The 23225-nt window shown below is 33.9% G+C and overlaps 1 protein-coding gene across 1 annotated transcript in view; it reads right to left on the bottom strand.

Annotated features, from left to right (window-relative positions):
- Window positions 1–22816, bottom strand: part of mtt (mangetout) — a 151754-nt gene extending 128938 nt beyond the window's left edge. The window contains exon 1 of the mRNA XM_089472198.1: window positions 22363–22816. The gene's annotated coding sequence lies outside the window, so the exon portion shown is untranslated. The remainder of the gene's footprint in view (window positions 1–22362) is intronic.
- Window positions 22817–23225: the final 409 nt, after the last annotated feature.

The following is a 23225-nucleotide window of genomic DNA, read 5'->3' as shown; positions in this document are numbered from 1 at the left end:
TAATTATTCATGAAATATATATATAGAAATATCCGAGTATTGATAGGAATAATATAAGCTATATTTAATGTATACTTAATATCTTATTTTTATGTTTTATATTTTATATTTTATATTTTATATTTTATATTTTATATTTTATATTTTATATTTTATATTTTATATTTTATATTTTATATTTTATATTTTATATTTTATATTTTATGTTTTATATTTTACATTTTATATTTTATATTTTATATTTTATGTTTTATATTTATATTTTATAATTTGTATTATTTTTTTTTTTAACATTACTTTACTTATATATTTCATATACTACACATATTTGTTTAATAGGTCCACCTTGCATGGGTTTGCTTACCACAAGCAGAGTATATTTAAAGTCTGAATATTTATTCGTAATTTTTGCATTTGAATGTCACTTGTCAACCGGGTCTTAACAAATGTGCAGCAAAAACAAAAATCAAGGAGCTAACAGTAAGTCTCAATTTGCACATTTAAGCCAAGGTTCATGCCAACAAACAAGCCAAAAACATGAAAATGCGGCACTTGAAGAGCTTAACACACATTTGCCTGACACTCGCTGTGCACCACAAAACGATTTAATACGAAAGTTTTTGTTGCTTTCGTTTTAGTTTTCTATTTTTTATTTGATTTGCCATTGCAGTCTTCGTGTTGAATCCATTTCGCCACAATGCAAATTTAATGAGCTGCACACAATTGAATTGGTACTATTTGGCCAATCTGTGTGTGCAGCAAAAAATTGTAAAATGAGCTGGAGAATAAAGGATTTGATGACAATAGTAAGACTTGTGAGCTGCCATAAATTCATGATATGATTTTATCATCGTCCGAGCTATGCTACGAGGCAGAACAGACGACAATGAACCCTTTTCTGAGAAAAAGAGAGTATAACAAAATAAGAGACGATTTTTACTGATTTTGTTTCTTGCAAACGAAAAATCTTTCTCAGAAAATTGCAATAAGATAATGAGCCTTAGCTAACTTGTTTAGCCGTCTGTAGGAATATTATGAAATGCTTGTTCAACGAATTTTTAATTAAGCATTTTTTAGACATAACAAAATATCAATTACTAAAAATTCTCTTGTATATTTGAAATTAATACTTTACCAACTGATTATTTAAATAAAAAAAAAAAAAAAAAAAAAAAAAAAAAAAAAAAAAATTTAATTAATACTTTACTAACTGATTATTAAAAAAAAAAAAAAAAAAAATCTAAGCTGGTAAAAAATATAAGGCAAAACTTAAGACATATAAAAAATATTTATAAATAAAAATAAAAATAATTTTTGTCAAAGCTTTCATATTCTCAGCTAAATATTTAAGCTGCATTATAAATTTACTGTTAAGCTGTGCATTTAATGAATATTAGTTTATTCCATTCGCATTCATTTTTTAATATCTATTATATAGTTGCCAATATCTAATCAAATCTAATTAAAAACAAACAAAAAAAAAATATATATATATATATATATGCACTGATTTTTCATTTTCAATGGGTTCAAGGTATGAAAATCTAGCATCTCTCAGATTGCTTGCTGTGTAGCGCTCTGTAAAAGAGATTGAGGAATGATATAAATTACGCTCGATGCCAGGCGAAGCATAAGCAGGAGCAACATACGCCTCGACTGCTTAGAAAATGATACAAACTGCATTCCATGCGGCAGTAATAACAAAGCAGCAAAGTTTAGAATTTGAGGCAAACAAAAATGCCAAAAGAAAAAAAATGTTTGCGTATGTCAAAGTGGAAAGCAAATATGGCATGCGAATCTCTGGCAAGAGAAAATAAACTGCAACAGACGACTTTTAACTACTCACACACACAAACACACCCACACACACACACACACACACACACACATGCAAAGTGTGAATGTTTGTGTGAGTTTCAGACTTTATACATATGCCGGCACTAACAAGAAACGGCGGGCAACAAAACAACTCGCATGGCATGGGAGCTAACAGCCGCTGTTCACATTGTTGTCATTTGTTCAACATGTGCTGCAGAGCGCACCACAAGACTGGCTAGCCGCAGGAGAAGGGAAAAAACTGTGTCAACATACTGCCAGAAGTTGCCGCTGTGAACATGCTAGGAAAAATGTGCTCTCCCCTGCTCAGCAGGTATGCACGAATGCACTGATTAATTGAGAGCAAAAACCAAATATTGTGCAAATTTCGAAATAACTTTAGTTGAGCTAGTCTCTACTCTCCCGCTGTGGCCAGGATTGTCAGGATTGCTATGGCAACCATTTGATCGACAGCAAGAAAAAAAAGCTAATTAAAGTTCACATAAAATTAAGTCCAAGAATCTCTTAGTCATGCTGTCCAGGCAGTAAGACACAAGAGTCAAGAGACAAAAATAGGCAGGTCTATTAAAAAGTCATTGCCTTTACGAGCCAAGCGTGGCCAGCTTGGCATGCATGGCACTCAGACATACGCAAATACCCTTTATTAGCTGCTCGTCTGATTGCCAATTAAATTCAAATTATGCTCTAGACGACTTTCTTGAACCAAGCACGCAGCAAAGAGATCAAGAAATCTAGCTTTAAGGCCACCACACATCCGAGGCATTACTTATCAAGATGAGTTCTCATCTATTTTAATAAAATTTAAATACCCTGGTAGAGTGTATAAAATGCTGTAAATAGCCACAACTTTTCGACAAATTGTTATTTAATTGTGCGTCACAAAATGAGAAAATCTAAAAGCACAAACAAAATGGAGGCCCATTAAATAAAAGATAATTAAAAGCAGCGGTGCAAGGGAAGGACACTGCCACAGGATTAGGTGGTAATGGCAGGTACAGAAATTACAACTCCTGCTGCTGCTGCTGCTGCGGCCGCAGCTAAAAAGGACACTAAAATGAATTAGGGTGACTGAATTAAAAAGCAAAGTCACAACTTGACCAAAAATTCATTACAGACCCGAAAAGAGACCCATTAAAATATAAATATATTTTAATGCCATTTAACGGCAGTAACTCAGAGTTCTGAGAGTTACTGAGGATGTAAATAATGAATTAATGCAATAATAAATAATGCGAGGATATATAAAAACCTGATGCTGTTTTAGTTACTAGACTAAACTAATGAGTTGGCATTTTAGGGACAGTCGCGTCTGTGAGCGAGAGAGAGAGACGACTATATAACTGTTGCTGAGCGTAGTCCTGGGTGTTGCTGAGTGAAAGCGAGAGGCCTGCTGAGATACTTCGCTATGATATCGATAAACGAGAAGAGTGCGCCCCATTATACAGAGTCCGACGGAAGAGATCTGAAAGGAAACTAGCCCAAGATTGTAGGGGAAGTAAGAGCATCTTTATACTTACAATGGAAAGGGGTAATACTAATACATATACTATACAGCTATAATTGTATTTAGGGCATAGACAAGAAGTCACTATACTTCTTATATATTATGTATTTTATATATGAGTAAACCTCCTAAAATGTCTACATTTCTAGTATTTATTGTAATTATCTAAAAAAAAAAGTTGCTTATTTTAATAAATATTGAGGAGTTGTCTCTGCATAAGCAAATAGTCAGTTCATTATTCTTTTTCTTATATATTTAGTAACTGATGTATAGAGATAAAATATAAACAAAAAGTCAATTAATTATACATCTTCTTATATATAGTATAATTTATGAATATGCTTTGAGTAATCCTTGCAAAGACAAGAAGCCAATTTATTATCCTTATATATAGGCATTATTTATGTAAATTCACTAATTTTTATAGAACTGCTGGGTATCTGCCTCGCCAAATATAAATACCAGATAAATGTTTGCACTACTCGGCAATAATTTGTAAGTGCCAGCTGAGCTATTTAACAACTTTTAAAAGCTTAAATGTTATGCTGCGCTTAACATTTAAGTAAGATGTAAAAATTATTTAGAGTCATTTATGCGAAGCAAAGTTTAATGTATGCAAATTATCGGAATTTCGAAAATACATTTTGCGTAAATATGCAGCATATTTGTTAAAGCAAATTATGAATTATTTTGCTGCATTCGCCAGCAATTATATGCTTGCCGTTAAATCAAGTGTAAAGGCAATATAAAATTGACAGTTCGTATTTACAGAATTGATTAAATCAATGACAATAGCAAAACACTTTGAGCTGCGCTGCTCAAAGAGCCAGTAAAATATTACACTCTAACCAAATACATATATATACGTTTATATATATACAATATTTATGTATGTAGTTCATGTCTCTCTCTCTCTTGTTCGGGTTGACTGCCTGTTTGTTTATTCCAGCTTGTCTGGCTTCAGTCGCTGCAAATTGCAAACCGCTTAACGACAATTGTCGCGCCAACAATGAACAATCATTGCATTCAGAGCATTAAAGCCAGATAGAAGACATGAACAATGTCCTTGGCCATGGCTGTACCGAGGATTTGTATGAGAAATGTCTTAATCTGCGCATTTCTCTTTTAGCACTCGCCCATGGAGTGAAGCGAGCAGAGTATATTTGTTTTGTGCACCAGCCATTTGTCTATTATAGCCGGCTTACCGCTGACCTCTTTGGACGGACGACTCTGTTAATTATATTTATTCCAAAGATAGATGGCTAATAATTAAGCTAAGCACTTAAGCGCTTAGTTAATTTCGCAATAATTGCATTTGACTCAAAGAGCAACTCAATCTGACTGAGATTTGACTAGAGACTGAAAGACAAACAAATGAATGTTTTATAAGCATTCTAGTTTCAATATTTGCTGAGCTTTGTCAGGCTGCGGCTACCACGTCGTATGAGCAATATAGCAAACTACAATTTTAATTAACCGTAGCAGGAAATGGTTTATGGCCTTCATGTGGTTATCTGCAAGCTCAAGATTCTAATGTATATTAAATTATGTATAGCATATTCTGTTTAATTAGACTGAGTGCAAATTTGCATATGCTCTGGCAGCAGCAGCTGTTGCCCTTGGAATGAGTGAAGGAGTTTGAGAACAATGCGTTGGAGAATATCCTGTGCCAAAGGGACATATATGGCTATTCTATGAATTACACATTTTAATTAATTTCATAGAAATTACAAGTTAAGCTGAATCGAGAATCTTATAGATGGCAATAGATATATGAATATATTTCCAACGTTTTCAGTAACTCTACAATACATCTGCTCATACCTGCAAACCTTCTTAAAAGTCTGATTTAGGTTTCTGCTCGACAGCCAATTTAGTTATTGTGCTAATCTTAATGTGCTTTTAGCACAGTGAGCACATGCACTGCATCTGTTTATGCTCTCTCTTGAGTTGTTAGTCACAAATTAGATTTAGCCCGCATCAGATTCCAATTTATGTAACACATTTAGGTTGCTGGCAGGTACAGAGGTCCTGTTACTCCTGCTGCTCCTGCCGCTGCTGCTGCTGCTGCTCCTGCTGGGCCCTCAATATGTCAGTGCTGGCAAATTTATTCACCTGATATGAGAGAGCCTTCTGCCAGTCGGACTAATATAATGCCGAATAAGCGAGCGTGGTCAAACAGTCGAGCGAGCAGCGAGCATGGACTAAAGCCTGCTGACAGAGTCGAGGCCCAGGCAGCAAGCTCACCATTGCTGGGCTTGGCGTAGGACGAGGCAGGCATAAATTAAGTTGCCCCAAAATCCACATCTTCATGATTTACGTACGCACTTTAGGTGCACATGTGGGCTGTGTTTGCCTTAATTGTTCATATTGCACCCAGTTCTGTTCACTTGTGCCCCATAATCACATGGTTAATTCTGAGTCTGTGTGTGTGAGTGTGGGAGTAAATGATTGTGAGTGTAGTGTGAGTGTGTGCAGTCGCCGCTATTTGCACGATTCAGTCGCTCTCAATTATGTCTATGCGGGCCTTACGCAACTCTATCATGCAACACCATGGGCAACTTGCCACATGACTAATCGAGCAACAAACTTGAGGCAGCCATGACAAGCAAACACAAATTACTTGGGCATTTAAAGGCCTAAACTTCAATTGAAATTTTGTTTAAAGGGAAATGCAGTTTCGTTAGGCAGATCAATTTTATTGAATTGCTTCAAGTCTCAAATTTTAAAAATAAATGATACATTTTTCAGATCAGTATCTCTAATTTTTTTCGCCCAAGAAAACCAAATTTTGTGTCTATGTTTCTTAAGTCTATAAAGATAACACTTAGTATATCTTCAAGTGAATGCTTTAAATATTGCATATTTTAGAAAATAGAAAATTTTTCATATAAAGACATCACATCTCTGCATAGTTTCTCTGAAATAATCTTTACTTAAATTCTTTTTAAGCATTGAAATTAAAATGTATGTAAAGAGGAAATAGAATCTGCTAAGAAATTTTTTCCTTTTAATCTATTATTTTACTCTGAACAATACATAATATTAATCAAAAATTTAAAATATAAAATTTAAGACATAAAATCCTTACGTAAATTACTATTAAACATAAACTGCGAATGGGAATAGGATAAAAAAAAAAGAATAATAATATTTGTATATAGTTTAAGTTAAGACTTTATTTGGTAAAAATATCATAATTTTTATTTTGTTTATTAATATATTTATTTAATAATATTTTATTGATTAACAAATTGAAGACTAGAGGCTTAGATTTATCTATTTGTTATATCTTGAAGTAAATGCTTTATTATTTTAATATCTTAGAAAACCATTTAACTTATGATAATTGCTGTGAAATATTATTCTTTTTTTTTTTTTTTAATTTGGATCTGAATATATAATATATAATATATATTATATGTAAAGCAAAACATTATATGAACTACATAGATATCTCACCATTTTATTTGAGCTTAACATAATATTACGCTAAACGAGCAGAGCAGCTTATGTCTGTATTTTGAAGGGTAAACTTTTAAAACAGCTCGCACTTGACATGTGAAAAAGGTTCTCAGTGGACAAGTGTCAATGCTAGTCCCAATCCCAAAGACACACACACACACATACATATAGAGAAAGACAGTGTGCGATGCGGCAGAGATTTATGGTAAAGCGAGTGGTGCACGAATTTGGGTAAGTCTGTATAAACATGAAAGCCGCAGCTTGCTGGAAAATCTTGTGATTGCCAGCTCAGCTGAGTAAGCATGTGTGTGTGTGTGTGTGTCGCTGTCTGTGTGTAGACAAGTCACGCACTTGACGCAACGTGCAACTGGCGCAAATTACATGTTTATGTGGTATACTTTTATTCAGCTTAAATTAAAAGTGGCACAGCTTTGAAGCCAACTCATGCCTAGCAATTAAAAATGCCGGAAAAAAAAGACAACCACAAAAAAAAAAAAAAAAAAAACCACCAAAATGTTGACAAAATCAGTTTTGGGCTGTGAATTCAACGGCCACAGCTCCAACACGTACGACCATAAAAATGGCACAAAATGATCATCAACTCTCACCCAAATGGCGCATTGTGGCATTTACTGCGGGCTAAGAGACAAGCATAAACCCAAACCCGAACACAGATCATGCAAATCATGATGGAAATAAAATTTTTGCTGCTCGCCCGACACACAAACAATTTAATAAAAACTCAAGTTGGGTAGGAAATTTACATGCTTCACAGCACTTGCCTCACAGATACTTGGCATACCCAAGTCGACGTCCCCAGCTGCATTGAAAACGTCTTCTTTGTCTGTTCTCCAGATTACGACAATAGTTAAAGTTTGTCTCACACACACACACACACACACATACACCTAAGTGAGGCTGTGCTAGTGTATATGTTAGCTTTGTCTCGCGTCGCTTAACTTTTGTGATAGCATTGTCTAGGCTGCCCTCAATATCTGCTCTGTCTCTCTCTCTCTCTATCTTTCACTTTTCCAACCAAGCACATTTTCATTTTATTTGTGCTCTCAAAATCGAATTTGTTTCACAATTTCGTTATAGGCTGTGGCTGCTGCTGCCAGACAAGTGCTGGAAACCACGACGAACGGTTAGCGGGCTAAATAAATGTTAATAAGCTCAAGTCGTTGTACTTTTCGGGACTAAGACTCTTGTCAAATCCGATGAATGCAAATAAATTATGCTGTTATTCAAATCAGACCCAGTTAGCTAAACAGCCAGACAGATTTGGCTAAACAGTGTTTGTCTACGCAGCGCTTTAACTTTATCGAAACATTTCGAAACACTTAATAGAAAAGTTGATGTTTGGAATTTGAAAATTGCTAAAATTGCGAAAAGTTAATTGGCAAATAAATGCTATTCAGTTGTTTTCATTTGCTAAATATTCAATGGCCATTTGTTGCATATTTAACTAGTTCAAAGCAAGTTTAAATGGCAATTTATTAAAGCACAAATACTCTGATATTTGCTATGTATAAACACTTTCACGGTTTTCATATGAATTTTTTGTTGGTTAAAAAACAAAAAACAAAAAAAATTTAAGATATCTAAAATTATATTTAATAATAAATATAATATTTTTTTTATTTATCTAAAAATTGAAATACATCTACATATTTTATTGTATTAAAAATAACAAAATAACAAACAAATAAACAAATGTAATGAAAACTTTTTTTATTAAATTAATTAATAAAGAAATTCAAAGGACCAAATTCTATTATTAAATATTTTATATATATTAACAGATACATAAATATAACATGCATGAAAATTAAATTAAAGAAATTAAATATATTATAGCTTCAATATGTAAATGAAAATGATTCAACACTTTGAATTTAAGTTAATACTTAATTATTGTTATTTTAATTAATATTATATATTGAAATTAATTTTTATTTCAACACAAATATTGTGCTAATAAATTTTGTTTTTATATTGTATATTTCCTATTTAATTATAAATTATTTTTTGTCTATTTAGATTGTTTAAAACCCAATTTTAGTTACTTTTAATCCCTTTGCAACATTTTTAACAAAATAATTATTGCAATAACTCTAAAGTCAACTTTATTTTATTTGAAGATGAATATATAAGAAACCAAAAACAAATAAATTGTAGGAAAGTATGAACCGAGAGCGTGAAGGGTGTAAACTATCTTTAAAAAAGAAAGAAATTTTAATGAATTGGACCATTCAATAAAAAAACATTAATGAGCTGAGCGGTTTAATGGGATCTGCAATAATTGTCCTTGAAAATAAACGAAATAACTTTCATGTCTGGTCTATAAATATAAATTTTCCAATTTACCCATTTAAACGAATCAGCATCAAATTAAGGATATCAGCAGACAACTTGTAATATGCAAATTATGAATCTTTCAAACAACAATGGAATCATATTAACGCAGACTATGTAAAGCGGACAACAACAACCAATAGGCAACAGCTAACAGGCACAGCTAACAGGCAACTGCCAACTGCCAGACCGAATTTGAATTACACAAGGGTGAAATATTACACCTGCGGTGAATATTTCATCGTGACCTCATTGGCGACTGGCGGAGTGGAGGGGCAGAAGGCGGCGAACAGGGCAAAGTTCAAATCAAATATACAATTTCTTGCCCGACCAAAAAACCAGAAAAAAGCAATCATTGGCAAACATAGGCGGGGGAGGGGCGTGAGGCAAAAAAGGTGCGAAAGGTAGAGATAAAATATGAGATAAATGTTGAATACATTTAGATTGAGTGCGAAGAGCCGAGGGAGGAGGCAGGGAGGCGTGCGAGATATTATAGCTGGCTGCGCTATATAGGCGCAAATATGCGTATAATCAGCTTATTTACGCATGTTTATTATATGTTTACAAATATTCAATTTGTAGATTTCTGTAAATTGAATTTAAGAGGATAGTAAACAAAATTTGATTTGATTTTTTTTTTTTTTTTTTTTTTATGGCGAGCAGCAAACTGTTGGCCAACTTAAAACTGGATCCAAGTGCTTGTTGGCAACACACTTTAAGCTTTAAGCTCAAATTTAATGCAAATTTCCAGTTTTCAGCGCGCCAAATTAACAATTATAAACGTCGACTTCTCATCGTGCAATTTACATAAATTTTCACAACTTTATGCGGCTCAGCCCCGCCGGCCTTCCTCTGTCAACCCTTCACTCAGGGCGCTTTCAACAGCAGCACTCAACCCCATCTCCCTCCCTCTCCCGCGCACTCTTTTACCCATCCTCTCCTTCTCACTCTCGCCGTCTGTCATTCTGTGTGGCCATTGTCCTTGTTGCTCTTGCTTTTGACAGCCTTATTTACCGTGAAAATACAACTTTTTCTTTTCTCTCTGTTATTTGAGCAGCGCCAACTGGCATCACTTTTTCCCCAAGTGGCTTGTTTGCTTATAGAATTTACAATTTTTTTTACACCGACCCAGCTCAGCTGTCTTCCAGCTGAAAGCAAATGCTGCACGGCAGCTTAATGCTCGACGGTGCAGCAAGTGCTGCAGCTACTCCAGCAGTGCTTATAAATCAGGTTATTTTCACCACATATTTTAAGGAATTACTACGTGCTACCTGGGCGTATACGCAATATGCGTTTGTACAGAGGTATATATGCCAAAATACATATACATATATGACAAAAATTTTCAGACAAATTAGAATGCTTAAATAGGAAATTAACTACTTATCAGCTTATTTTTATTCATGTTTTTATTGATATAAAAAATTAGAAATATATAAAAAATTCAATTTTGCTTATGAATATTTTATAGCAAAGTTTGGGGTCAACAAAATTAATTTAAAAATATCTTAAATAAATTTCCACATGATAACAATAAAAAATAAAAATATTTATATTACGATATCCCTTTACGATATCTCTTTAAAAGCTTACATTAAGTCTTATTATTTTGTAAAACTTGAAGAAATATTATCTAAATTAGATTTTTGCCCTTTTTTGTTTCCCTTTCATTTTCATTACATTAAATTCAAGTACAATTTAAATGTAAATTATTAGACGTTTGTTTTTATTTCTCTTCTTATATTAATTTCTCTTCTCTTTATACAGAATATAATTTTTTTTTTCTATTCTTATACTTACGCTTGTTCCCTTTTCTTTATAAATTCTTCTTGCATTGAAGTTGAAAGAATTTGAAATCGATTTTTTTTATATAAATTTTATAAATTGATTGTAGATTTTTAATATAAGATTGCCCCATGTGAACCCAATATGACTTTTTCCGCCTATTACTTCTACTTGATTAACTTGCGCGTGCTATAAATCTGAATGCCGGAAAATCCAGCTGGAATCAAATGATGTGTCAGTTTTTTTGTCTGTTTCTCTATAATTTTATACTAGATAACAAATTAAGTCGAGTGTCTGCAGCTAATTTAAAGTCATTTTTTGTGCGCGGACAAGCGTGACAAGCCCGCTCTGGTCCGGTCTGACCCGGTCCGGCTAATAATTTCGAGTAGTTTATTTTCGCGCAGCAATTAGTGCGCCGAGCATGGGAAGCTGCAAAATAATTTCACGACTGATTACATCGAGGACACCAAAACAGCCGGAATATTCGTAATTGGAAAACGATGTCAAGCAGCTGTCCGTTCCGTACTCCAGTTCCGGCTGCGAGCGACGATGGTGACGCTGTTCAAGTTGAAGTTGTTTCTGCCACTCCACACTCGACAGCTGATTAATTAACTAAAGGCAAATCAAGCAAATGGCAAAATCATGCGGCAAAAAGAAAAGAAGCTGATTTAAGTCAATCCAAGGAAAATGAGCAAAACATGAAGATAGACAGAGCTAGACAGATCTGGGCAGGGACATAAAAGGGAGGGAAGATTAGTTAATTAATTTAGCAAGTCTGTGGCACTCGCTCACTCAGCTTCTCTACTCGCATGCAGCTGACATTGTTCCAACTTCATTTTTGCCTTTAAAGCACAAAAAAAAAAATAAATAAATAAATAAAATAACATCCACACACCCAGAGAAAAATCGCAGCAGACTGTAAAAATTCAATTCAGCAATGAAAGCCAAGTTTTTCCTGTATTCATTCGCCCTAATGGCAAACAAAAGCATATCAAGGCAATGAGCATGTTCATGCCTTTAATGTCCAATGCTGCCACCCGCCCCAACTTACACAGATACATACATCTAGCCATTTGATAGTGTTCATTCTTGATGTGTGCGTGTGTGTGTAGGCCTTGGCGCCACTTAAATGTTGCGTATGTGGGCTAATATAAAAAACGAGCCATATAAAATATATATAAAAGTGAATATATGGATAATGCAGTGGCGTAGCTCTTGCTCAAAGAGCATACAGCCAAAGGGGATGGATATGTATTTATGTGTATATACATACATTTGTAATAGCTATTTACATATATTACATATAATAAATTATATATACCCCATTAAACATTATTACTTATTGTGCAACGGATTTTTTTTAATATTTCGAAAACTTTTTTGAATTATGTTTTAATAACCATAAATAAAATAATAAAAATAATAAAAAAAATAAATGATAGAAAATTAGTTTTTATGATGAATATATTGAAATAATAAAAAATATATATATTTAGTGTTTATTTATTATTTTCTATATATATAAATTAATAACTAAACACTTTTGACTTATCTACAATTAATGTATTGTATTATGAATAAATGTATTATACATGCATTTATTTTTATTTTTATTATTATTTTATTGTTATATTATTATTTTTATAATTTTTGTTTGCATTTATTTATTTTATAATGTATATATATTTTTTAATAATATGTACAATTTTATTTTTATATATTATTTATATATATTTAATTATTTACATATTTATTTATAACTTCCAATTTTGATTTTTATTTACATTCCATTAGGCAACCCGATATGAATTACTAATTAAATAATGGAAAATATCTTTATTTTAGAAATTCATTGCGATTTTTGCTTTGTCTATAGAAATTCAACAAATAAAGCTGAAGCACCATTAGAGCTCTACTATAAATAATTAAAACACTGAGCTAATAATTCAATAAACAGCTCTCATGGCAACTGAAAATCGAATGAAATTAAAAATTAATGACTTCCTAAATTAAAGTACAAAAATTAAAGCTGAGCCGAGATAACGTTTCCACTACACAGCTAAGGCCCAGGCAATTCAGTCGCCTCCCCATTGATAGAGCCCTCTTGAGGGTAGCTGGCACCCCACGCTTGGCGCTGGCGAAAACAGCTTTTCCCATTTCCCAGGCTAACTGTGGGCATACTTACACTATAAATAAGTGCCGCATGCCCAGCATTTGTATGCTGTTTTATTGCACTACGTTAAAAGGCAAAGCAAACGAAAGCGAAAACGAAAACGAAAACGAAGCACAAGGAAAAATCCTAGCCGTGACCATGGCTCCAGTCTCTCTGGTTGTATTGGAGTTGCTCGATGCCGCAATCGTATTATGTGCCACATTTAACGCCCAAACAGCTAAACATTTCACTCCGATACTATCATTTATTTTGCCATCCACTCGCGCAGTATTGTTGTCTCTGTGCGCTGAGTATATCTCAATATTCTTTAGATTCCAATTTCAGTTGTTCGACGCTGCGTATACGCATACGTGTAACTGTCGCTTGGCTATTTTATGCAATGCAATAAAAATCAAATGCTTTGTGTGTAAGCCTTTCGATTTCGCTTTCGCTTTTGTTTTCGCTTTCGTTTGTGCTCTGACTCAAGTTTTGATTGTACCTGCGGTTGACTGCGACGCCAGCTGCAAATCGAAGCGCAGTCGTAAAATGTGCCAAATTTACTGCATACTTTTTTGGGCGACTCTATCTGACTGTGTGGGTGTGTGGGGGTTCGTTTGCCTGCTTGCCACATTTTTACACCCTTTTGATTGGCCTTCGTGCAGATTAAAGCCATATAACGAAACGCGTAAATTTTACGCTTGTCACGGCGCTAACGTTTAACAGTGCGTATGTGTGATTGGCGTGCCAGCTCCGCGCTCTAATTGAGTTTGCATTAATTATTTGCCAATGTTTCAGCGTGTAGCCATGCAGCGTGGCGGATTATGCAATGCCCGAGCGATGTGGCCGACGGCTCTTTAAGAGATTTCCCTTTTATTTTTAGAAAATCAGCATAGCTCAACGCACAGTGGGCGTTTTGCAATTAAATGTTAATCAAGTTAATTACGCGTGAATTTAATGACGACAAGCTGACCGAGCGAGTGCACAGCAGCGGATCAGAGCAAATAAATAAGGCAAGTATTTTTTACCTGAGCAAGCGACTTTGTCTGTGACTTGGCAACGGTAAATAAGCTGCAATGTGGCGGGAATTTATTAAAATTCCATTGCCCGAAATCAGAGCAATGTAGGAGCGTTAAGTTTTACGAGCTGCCATAAAAAGCAAGCAGAGCCGGTCAGCAAATGCCTCACACACACACACACACACACACACGCGCATACCCATGCAAAAGAGCAGCTCAGTTGGCTGAGGCTCCTGTTGCAAGTGGGAGTGGAACACAGTGGGGCGTAACACAACAATAGCCAAGTTGAGGCTCTTCAAGCCCAGCCAGAAGTTGGCCAACTCTCGAGCGACGCTGGCCAAACAAACAGCCAACAAACTGCAGCTACACCGACCAGGACCAGACACTCAATGCCTCCTGCACTTGACATTCAAGTGCAAGTGAATCGAAGCGCTGAAATGGCTTTAGTGTCGAACCGATTTAGTGTCTAGCAGCGCAGCGCCTGACCCACTTTCATTGGCCAAAAACTTGCTGCCCCAATCCCCCCCCGCAGACACTCAGACCTCGATGCGAAGCACACAAAAATTAATGAAGCTTTGCATAAAGTTTACTCTTCTCTGTTTTCATCCTTTCACTTGCGAAAGTCTGTCTGCGGCCTTGGGAACTTATCCTTGTTAGTTGCACGGCAAAGATTAACCTTTTTATTTACTTTAGAGAGTATTCCATCAGACAGTATAATGGACGGCATTTAAATCGTAGAGCAATTTAATGTGTGCTCATGTCTTTTAATCGGGCTTAGTTTGCGTTGCAGCTGCCTTAGAGTCAGTATAGTAATTATATGAATACGGGAGCTTATAGTAATACGGTTGATAATGGCTCAATGTTCAGGTTACATGCGGTGCATTGTGTAGGGATAATTAAAATCAACTAAATAAGCAGCTTGGCTTATCTTAAAGTTTTCAACTATTGTTAACTCTGCTGAGTATAGATTAATCTACTCTTTGTTGACTTCCCATCAATATGCATTTTAATACTGGGTGAAGATTTGAAAGGGTCTACTCATACTTGAGGCGTTCAGCTGTAAGCTGAATGGCGTACGTATTGAAGCCATGATAAAGACCGCCTTCAAGCTGCTTGAGCTGTTATTTATTTTATAATTATTTAATAGCACACTGCTGTTGTATTGTAGAATAATGAAAGTACTTAAATTATATAATAAAAAAAATAAATAAATAAAAATAAAAAAATAAATAAATAAATGTGAAATGAAAAAAAAAAAAAAAACACAAAAAACAAATATATGAATAAATCAAAAATCAATTATGGTGCTAAATCATTTGAATGAATTAAAACAATAAATAAAAAAAATAAAATAAAATAATATATAATATATATATAATATGTGTAAAAAATATATTGTTAAATCAATTGAATGCATTATATACTAAAAACTATTATAAGCATAGCTCGAAAATAACTGTTAACGTAGATAAACTGAAAAAATGCATACACAGTACCCACTCGCTCTGAGCGAAACTATTCATGTCTTTCCCATTTACGTCTTCGGTTAAACTATTTGCCTGATGTTCTTTAAAGAGCCTCATTTGGTGAGTGAAACGATTAACGCTCGCACGATAATACTCAGTGAGTAAGAGATAGCTGATGTCTTTGCAAACAGTCTTCACATTCACATACACCTGCACACATTCCTCACTCACGTAGGCTGAGCAGAGCAGTCGCTTGCATACCAACACATACACAAAAGCCCTTTTGCTGCATTGAGCTCTTAGAGTAAAGAGCTTGATCGATCTCATTGAATATAAGTTGCAAAACCGTCGCACTCAGACTATTTTGTCAAGGAGAGAACAACGTTATATATACTAGAGAGCTCTGATTATAAATAGAAGAGGTCGCCTTTGGAACTGGATAAGTAATTCAGTGCTCGCTGCGCTAACTCTCCCAGTGCTTCTTGATTGATTTTTGTATTATATTAAAAAAACTAATTAGTATTATAGTATAAATAATAAATAAATAAATAATAAATAAAAATAAATAATAAATAAAAAAATAAATAATAAATAATATTATAGTATAAATAATAAAACGTTTCCATAAATATAACATCAGTTCTATATTTGCCACACATCTTATTATTTATTTATATGGGACACTTTATATTTAATCAATTTATTATTTATTTTGCTTAGCAGAAAACTTGTTAGTTATGATAACAAAATTATTCATTAATTAAATCAATATTTTTTTTATTTGCAATCGTCAAAGACTTTTGAAGTAACTATAATATTCCAAATTTGTTAATTCATATTTACTTTTTTCTAAGTATTATTATTAACAAAATCATTTCGGCATTTCATATAAAAACTGTTTATGTAATGTTCAGAATCCGTAACCGGATTCTACGAAATTCTGTCTGCCATATACCCGCACTCTTCCTTCCACATTCAATCTATAGCTGAGTACGTGCCGCGCTGTAATCATGAATCTCGATTGGGTTGGCCAAACTGGCTGCACGAGCGCTAATTGTAAACCTGTCCATGCTGTGGCAAAGGAATGCGACTGAGATCCTTTCAGCGCTGTCGCAAGTGCGGCAAACATTACACGGCACGGAAATGCAAATATTTACCGTTTTGTGAGGGCGGACGCACTGCTTCAGATTGCTTCTTCGTCTCCGGCTGCGATTGGAATTGGAATTGTATGTGGAATGCCGTGAAAGGCGTGGCATGACAACGCGCTCGGAAATCACGCAGCTCGTGTACTACATTGAATTTTAAATGAAGCCGCGACTCATGCAGAGTGCACAAACAAAGGGAATTATTGCAATCGGGTGGGAGTGACTGCATAATACTCGCTTGGATTTGCCGTGTCCCTTTACAGATTTATGTACAATTTGTGGTAATCAATGGAAGTCTTTTGGCTGGCAGTGCCACATAAAATATATTTATATATTAGTTCCAAAAGCTTTTCATATTTTGCCACAACCAATATACTCTCTTCACTTTTGTGAGCAGCAGAAAAAATCAAAAGGACGCCGCACGTGAATCCGTTCGAGTCGAGGCTCTCAGACCGTAAACTGTGCTGAAGACAGCGAAAAGCACGCACGGACCACAGCCCCTGCACGTCAAATGATATGTTTACGGAAGTGCAAGACAAGTCGGAAGAACGGCACAAGAAACAAAACACAAAGACTTTGTCCGCTGTTTGAGACCACTCAAGCCAGCAGCACACTCTCTCACACACACACACACACTCACTCTCCCTCACACACGCACACAGACATCCCATGACCACATTCAGGACATAATTGGCGACGTGTGCGCGTTGCCGTTGGCGCCGCCTGCACATTTAATGCTTATGAAATTCTCAGCAGCACTTTCAGCTGTATAGACATAGTACCATATAAGCGCGTCCTCTTGCACAGCTGAGCCAAGCGCACCACCAAATTATCAAACACATAAAATTATGCCAGTGAGGACGGACGCTGTGAGAGTAGGTGACTATGAGATACTCAGCAAAAGAGTTCGAAGTAAATTATATTCGTTTTTAGAAATATTTGTAGAATAAGTTGTTAAGTTGTTAAAATAAATAAATAAATATATCAATAAATAAACAAAAAATATTTAATAATATTTAAAATTTCACGTAATTATATTCACAAATTGCTAGATGGGAATTTGGGCTAAAATTAGTTTCTAATGAGTTTTATTTATATTTAGATAGTTATTAATTTAGTCTAAATTCAAATTTTCTTTTTGCTCATTTATATTCAAAGGGAAAGTATTTAGGTACCATATGTTATATGCTATATATATTCGCTCGGTTTACACTCAACAGCTAATAGACTCACTCTCTATACAGTCATACAGGGTACAACTGCAAACCCATAAGCAAATTTTGTCAAAAGAGGACCCAAAAATGTTGCACACATAATATAAAATGTATTAAAAAACAAGCATGAGTGCCACACGCCAAATTGGTTGACTAAGAGATATGCTCGACCTCATTGAATTTCTGATTTCTCATCTATGTTAAACATTAAAGCAAGTCAACAGTTATATAGTTATAAAATAAAAACAAACTTTACGCAATGTTCAGCAATTTGCCAAAATATTTTCTCTTGAATTTTTTTTTTTTTTTTTTTTTTTGCCAAAAATCAAATTGTTTGACTCTAACAATATTTGCGCACATTCGCTTCAGTTAACTTAAGTTATGCTCGCAGCACAATGTCCATGCATTGCATTTACTTATTCTGAAAAGAAAAAAGAAAACGCAAGTACGGCCGGAAAAGTTTTTGAAAGAACAGCAGCCGGCACTCAGTGCGGCAAGTTCCATTTCATATTCTGTTGCTGTTCAATTTGTAATTTTTACGAGCTGCTGGTGCAGCAGCTGCAAGTTAGCTGTGATAAGGCAGCACATGATGAGGGTGTTGTACTGGTAGTTGTGGAAAGTGCACTACTATCACGTGACAAACGACAACAGCAGTACAACAATAACTCTCAAACATGTGCATACTTGTAGGGGTTCACTCATGTTACACAAATACTTTGGCTAACCAGGATATCAAAAACAAAAAAGAAAGAGAGGGAGAGAGAGAGAAGAAAAGAAAGAGTTGCACAATTTCGTATGTTGGCACTTGTTACCAGAAAATTGCATTTTAAATGCTCAAATAAATGTGAGTGAGCACAGACTATGAAGAATTTTAAGCATAGTTGAGTAAGAAGAAAAAATAGCAGAAACTAGAGGGCTCTAGTCAGAGGTAAGAGATTAGAAATTACTCAGACTCTGTATGGAACCGATTTTACTAATAATATATACAGAAAAAATAATACACACAATTAAGCAGGGGTTCGGTTTGAGCGTCTATGTATGTGCCAAAGCACACAGCCCTCTTCTACTCTGAGCGCAATTACGGGATATATTAACAAAAAAAAAAAAAAAAAAAAAAAAAAAAAAAAAACTAGCACTCAGTATATTTAATACAGAAAAATACCACACAAAAAGTGGGATCGATTTTATAAATTAGAATTGCAAATTGTAAATTAAAAATTGTTATCTATATTATATATTATACTATCTATATATACTATTTATCTCTTTATATATATTACATACAGACTTTAATGAATCGCCTGTTACATCAATTTCCATAAAATTTGTTTACGCTTTAAAAACATTTTCAGTGAGTTCAGGGTATAAAGCAAAAGTCTAAACAAAGCAAGTAAGAGCAAAGCCTTCGACGCCCAGTAGCGCAGCAAATATGCAAGTGAGCAAACGAAATATTTCGAAATAAAGGAATAAAAAATAGTTGAGTGCTAAGAGTCAGGAATATAATTCGTTAGAAATAAAACTATAAGCCTCTTAAAGTTAACGTCTCGTACCAAAAAAGGCATTCCTTTTTTGATGGTTTCCCCGAGAGAGAAATGCTCTGACATAAATCCGTAAGTCTTTCAAAATAATGGTAAATTCGCCAAAGAATGAAATTGTGTGTTTTTTTTTATTTATTATTATTATTTTTTTTTATATATATATCAATTCTTTAGCAATAAGAGCTTATCTTTAAATTAATAATTTTTTATCATTTTATTGCAACATTAATATTTTTATTAGATTCAATTCAATCGAGTTCAAATAGAAAATCATTTTGTACTATTCGAAAATTTATAGTAAAAATGTGCATTTTTAAATATTTTCTGAGAACTGAACTTTGTTAATCAACAGTTTTGTAAGTGAGCAAAATATCCCAGCATTCAAAGCCTTTTCTCATTTACTTTCATGAAATCCTTCTATAATGCAGTAAGCTAAATAAGTTGATTTCTGCTTCAGCATTCCGAGCTAAGATAATTTTATTTGGTTAGATAATATTTTTCTGATTCACAATTTGATTTATTTCCTTTTAAAACAACTCTTAATGCATTTGTAAGCCCTCTGGCAAAGTTTCACGTTGTGAATAACTGGAAGTGAATGCGTCTTATGCCTTACTACTAATTGAATTTGCATTCGCATTGTTCCCCGTTGCAGCTGTAGTAGTTGCTAATTAGCAGCAAACGTGCACTAATGGAATGCGTTTTTCTAAAGTTACAGTCAGAAACAGGCAGATAGACGAGAGCAATATGCATTTGATTAAAGATAATGAGGGGTTGGATCATGTTAATTGCAATTAAAAAGAATTAAAATCAATAGTAAGTTAAAAAAAAAGATTGTACTATATTTTATTATTATTTAATAATAAAAATATCTTGATTCAATTTTTTTAAGAGCATATATACAAAAAAAATAAATAAAAATAAAAAAAAAATAAAAACAAAAGAATAAATATAGTCTTACTTCATTTAATAGTTGATGTATGTTAATTTGTAATATATAAATAAATTATATAAGCTCTCAATTTTCTATAAATAATTAAAAAAAAAAATTAAAAATCACTTAAACTAGCTGTTTTATGTTATTGTAAGTTATTTAATTTATTTACTTTAATTTTATTTTTACTTTTATTTTTACAAATAAATAAACAAATAAAAATTAAATAAAAATTGTTTGTTCGTCTTTTAGGCCAATTTAATTAAATGTTTTATTATCAGCCAATTTTCTTGGGATATAAACTTCGAATTTCTTCAAAGTCAATGCAGCAGCCACAAATAATTCCAATATGCTGCCCAAAATTGACTTTTTATTAAGGCTGGCCCAATATTCTGAAGTGCTCGACTATACTATATGCGGGAGCCAAAATCTCGATGCGTTAAGTCAATAACAATAAATTCGGCTGCCTCACATAAATTCCAGCCCTGAAGCACGCAACCAAATATATATATTTTCTTGTATACATAGTATATATGTATTATAATATATGTCCTATGTGTCTATGCAATACATTGGAGCTATCAATAGTAGCTAGCACTCACACGTGTTCGTCATAAATTCATCTACAGGGCCGCCTGTCTCTCGGTGCACTGTGCAAAATGTTTTACATAGTACAAAATTAATTGTGGGTAAACAACAAAGTGTTTGACTGAATGAATTAATGAATATGTTCATGTGAACAAATGCAAACATCCCCAAAACAATATATTATATATTTAAATAAATGTATTAATAATATAATATATTATTCAAAGCCTCTCAATGACCCGAAATTGGATGTAATAAAAATATAAAAAAAATAAAAATTATTGTTATTTTATGTTTTTAGATACGTTTCGGGTTTACACTTGATATCCCTAGACAGACAGACATTTTTTGCAAAAGCATATATTCCATATATGTAAAAACAACTTTTTTGCTTCAATTCCCAATTCATATTTTTAAAGTTGTTTAAATTTGTCAGAGAGATTTCGTTTGTTGCGAGAGAGAGAGAGAGATGAGTTGGAAACTGGTGGTAAGGACAGCTGTCCATTAAAATTCACAGATTAAAAAAATATTTAAGATTTAATAGGTTTCTTGTTGGGGCCTCAGTATGATTCGGTTTATTCATAAGCCATCAATCAATCATGACATGAAAGAGAATTTGAGGACTCTAAACTCTGTCTCTTGCGGCACTCAAATTTTGATTAGTTTAATCATTAATCATTGCAGAAAAACATTTATTCAGTCATTCGAATATCATAAATCCAATAAGAGGCTTTCAAATTGTAATCAATAAAAGATTACTAATTACCTGCTCTGAACTGTCAGCAGCATGACAAGACTCTAAAGACAGCAATACTAATATTCTGCATTTATAATATATGAATGAATGAATGAATATATTCTTACAGATTTAGATACAGATATAGATACAGATACAGATACAGATACAGATACAGATACAGATACAGATACAGATACAGATACAGATACAGATACAGATACAGATACAGATACAGATACAGATACAGATACAGATACAGATACAGATACAGATACAGATACAGATACAGATACAGATACAGATACAGATACAGATACAGATACAGATACAGATACAGATACAGATACAGATACAGATACAGATACAGATACAGATACAGATACAGATACAGATACAGATACAGATACAGATACAGATACAGATACAGATACAGATACAGATACAGATACAGATACAGATGCAGATACAGATACAGATGCAAATAAGTAAATTAAATAAATATATAAAGACGACATTGATTTTAAATAAATAAAAACTTTTTTATATAATATATTGATGTATGTATAGGAGATTTGAAACGAAATTAAATTATTTTTTGAATTATTCTACGATTATTCCAAGGACTTACCAAACTCACAAAAGAATGAATTTAAGAAACTGGAACACTTCAGTATATTTTTATTTAATTTATACTTATTATTTCTCTGCAAAATTATCCACTGTTTGTTTACTCACTGAACTCACTCACTTTGCTGTCGCATTTTTTGACTGGTTGTTCTCAAATTTTCGAAGCTTTAAAACTTTAAGACCGCCCGAGGACAACGAGCACAAAATATCTTTGCATACAGGGAAACGCACAAAGGATAACGCATCATACACATGCCGCCTCGCAAGTGGGCGGAGAAAAACGACGGCGCTCAGCGCTTTGCTTCATGAATAATTCCATAGGCCCGGTTTTGCTTTTGACAGTATTTGCTTACGTCCTTTTGCATAGGAATACGTTAATACGAATTACGAAAACAGCGCTGCGCTGCGCTTCCCTTTCACTCTCACACACACACACGTCAGACGATCACGCGGCTACGCTGCATACTGAGCGGCGCCGTGCGCAAGGGTCCCGACTAGACTGAGCTGGAGGGAAATTTTAACAGAGTTAGCAAAAGTGAAAGCCATGCAACACGTGTCCGAGTTAACAGCGTGGACTGTTAACAGCCGAGCCCTAGTAGCTGTAACCCACTGACTTACATTACAGGGCGTGCGCTCTTAAGTTTTCAACAGACTCTTGTGGCTCTTAAGGATTCGCTCTGTTAGCATCGCTGTCAGGCAAATACATTACCACATTTATTTATTAAACGGAATATATTTTAATGAATGTTGCAACAGTTTTATGTCACATACATGCATAACGCATCACCTCACACGCACACACACACGCACTCATATAGTAATATGCAGAGCCACGAATATTATCTCATAAATTCATGTCAAAAA

Source organism: Drosophila arizonae, chromosome 5 (assembly GCF_054131065.1).
Source record: "Drosophila arizonae isolate 15081-1271.41 chromosome 5, UAZ_ARI_1.0, whole genome shotgun sequence".
NCBI classification, from domain to species: Eukaryota; Metazoa; Arthropoda; class Insecta; order Diptera; family Drosophilidae; genus Drosophila; species Drosophila arizonae.
Note: the sequence above shows the minus strand (reverse complement) of the source record. Positions and strands in the feature narration are given on the sequence as shown.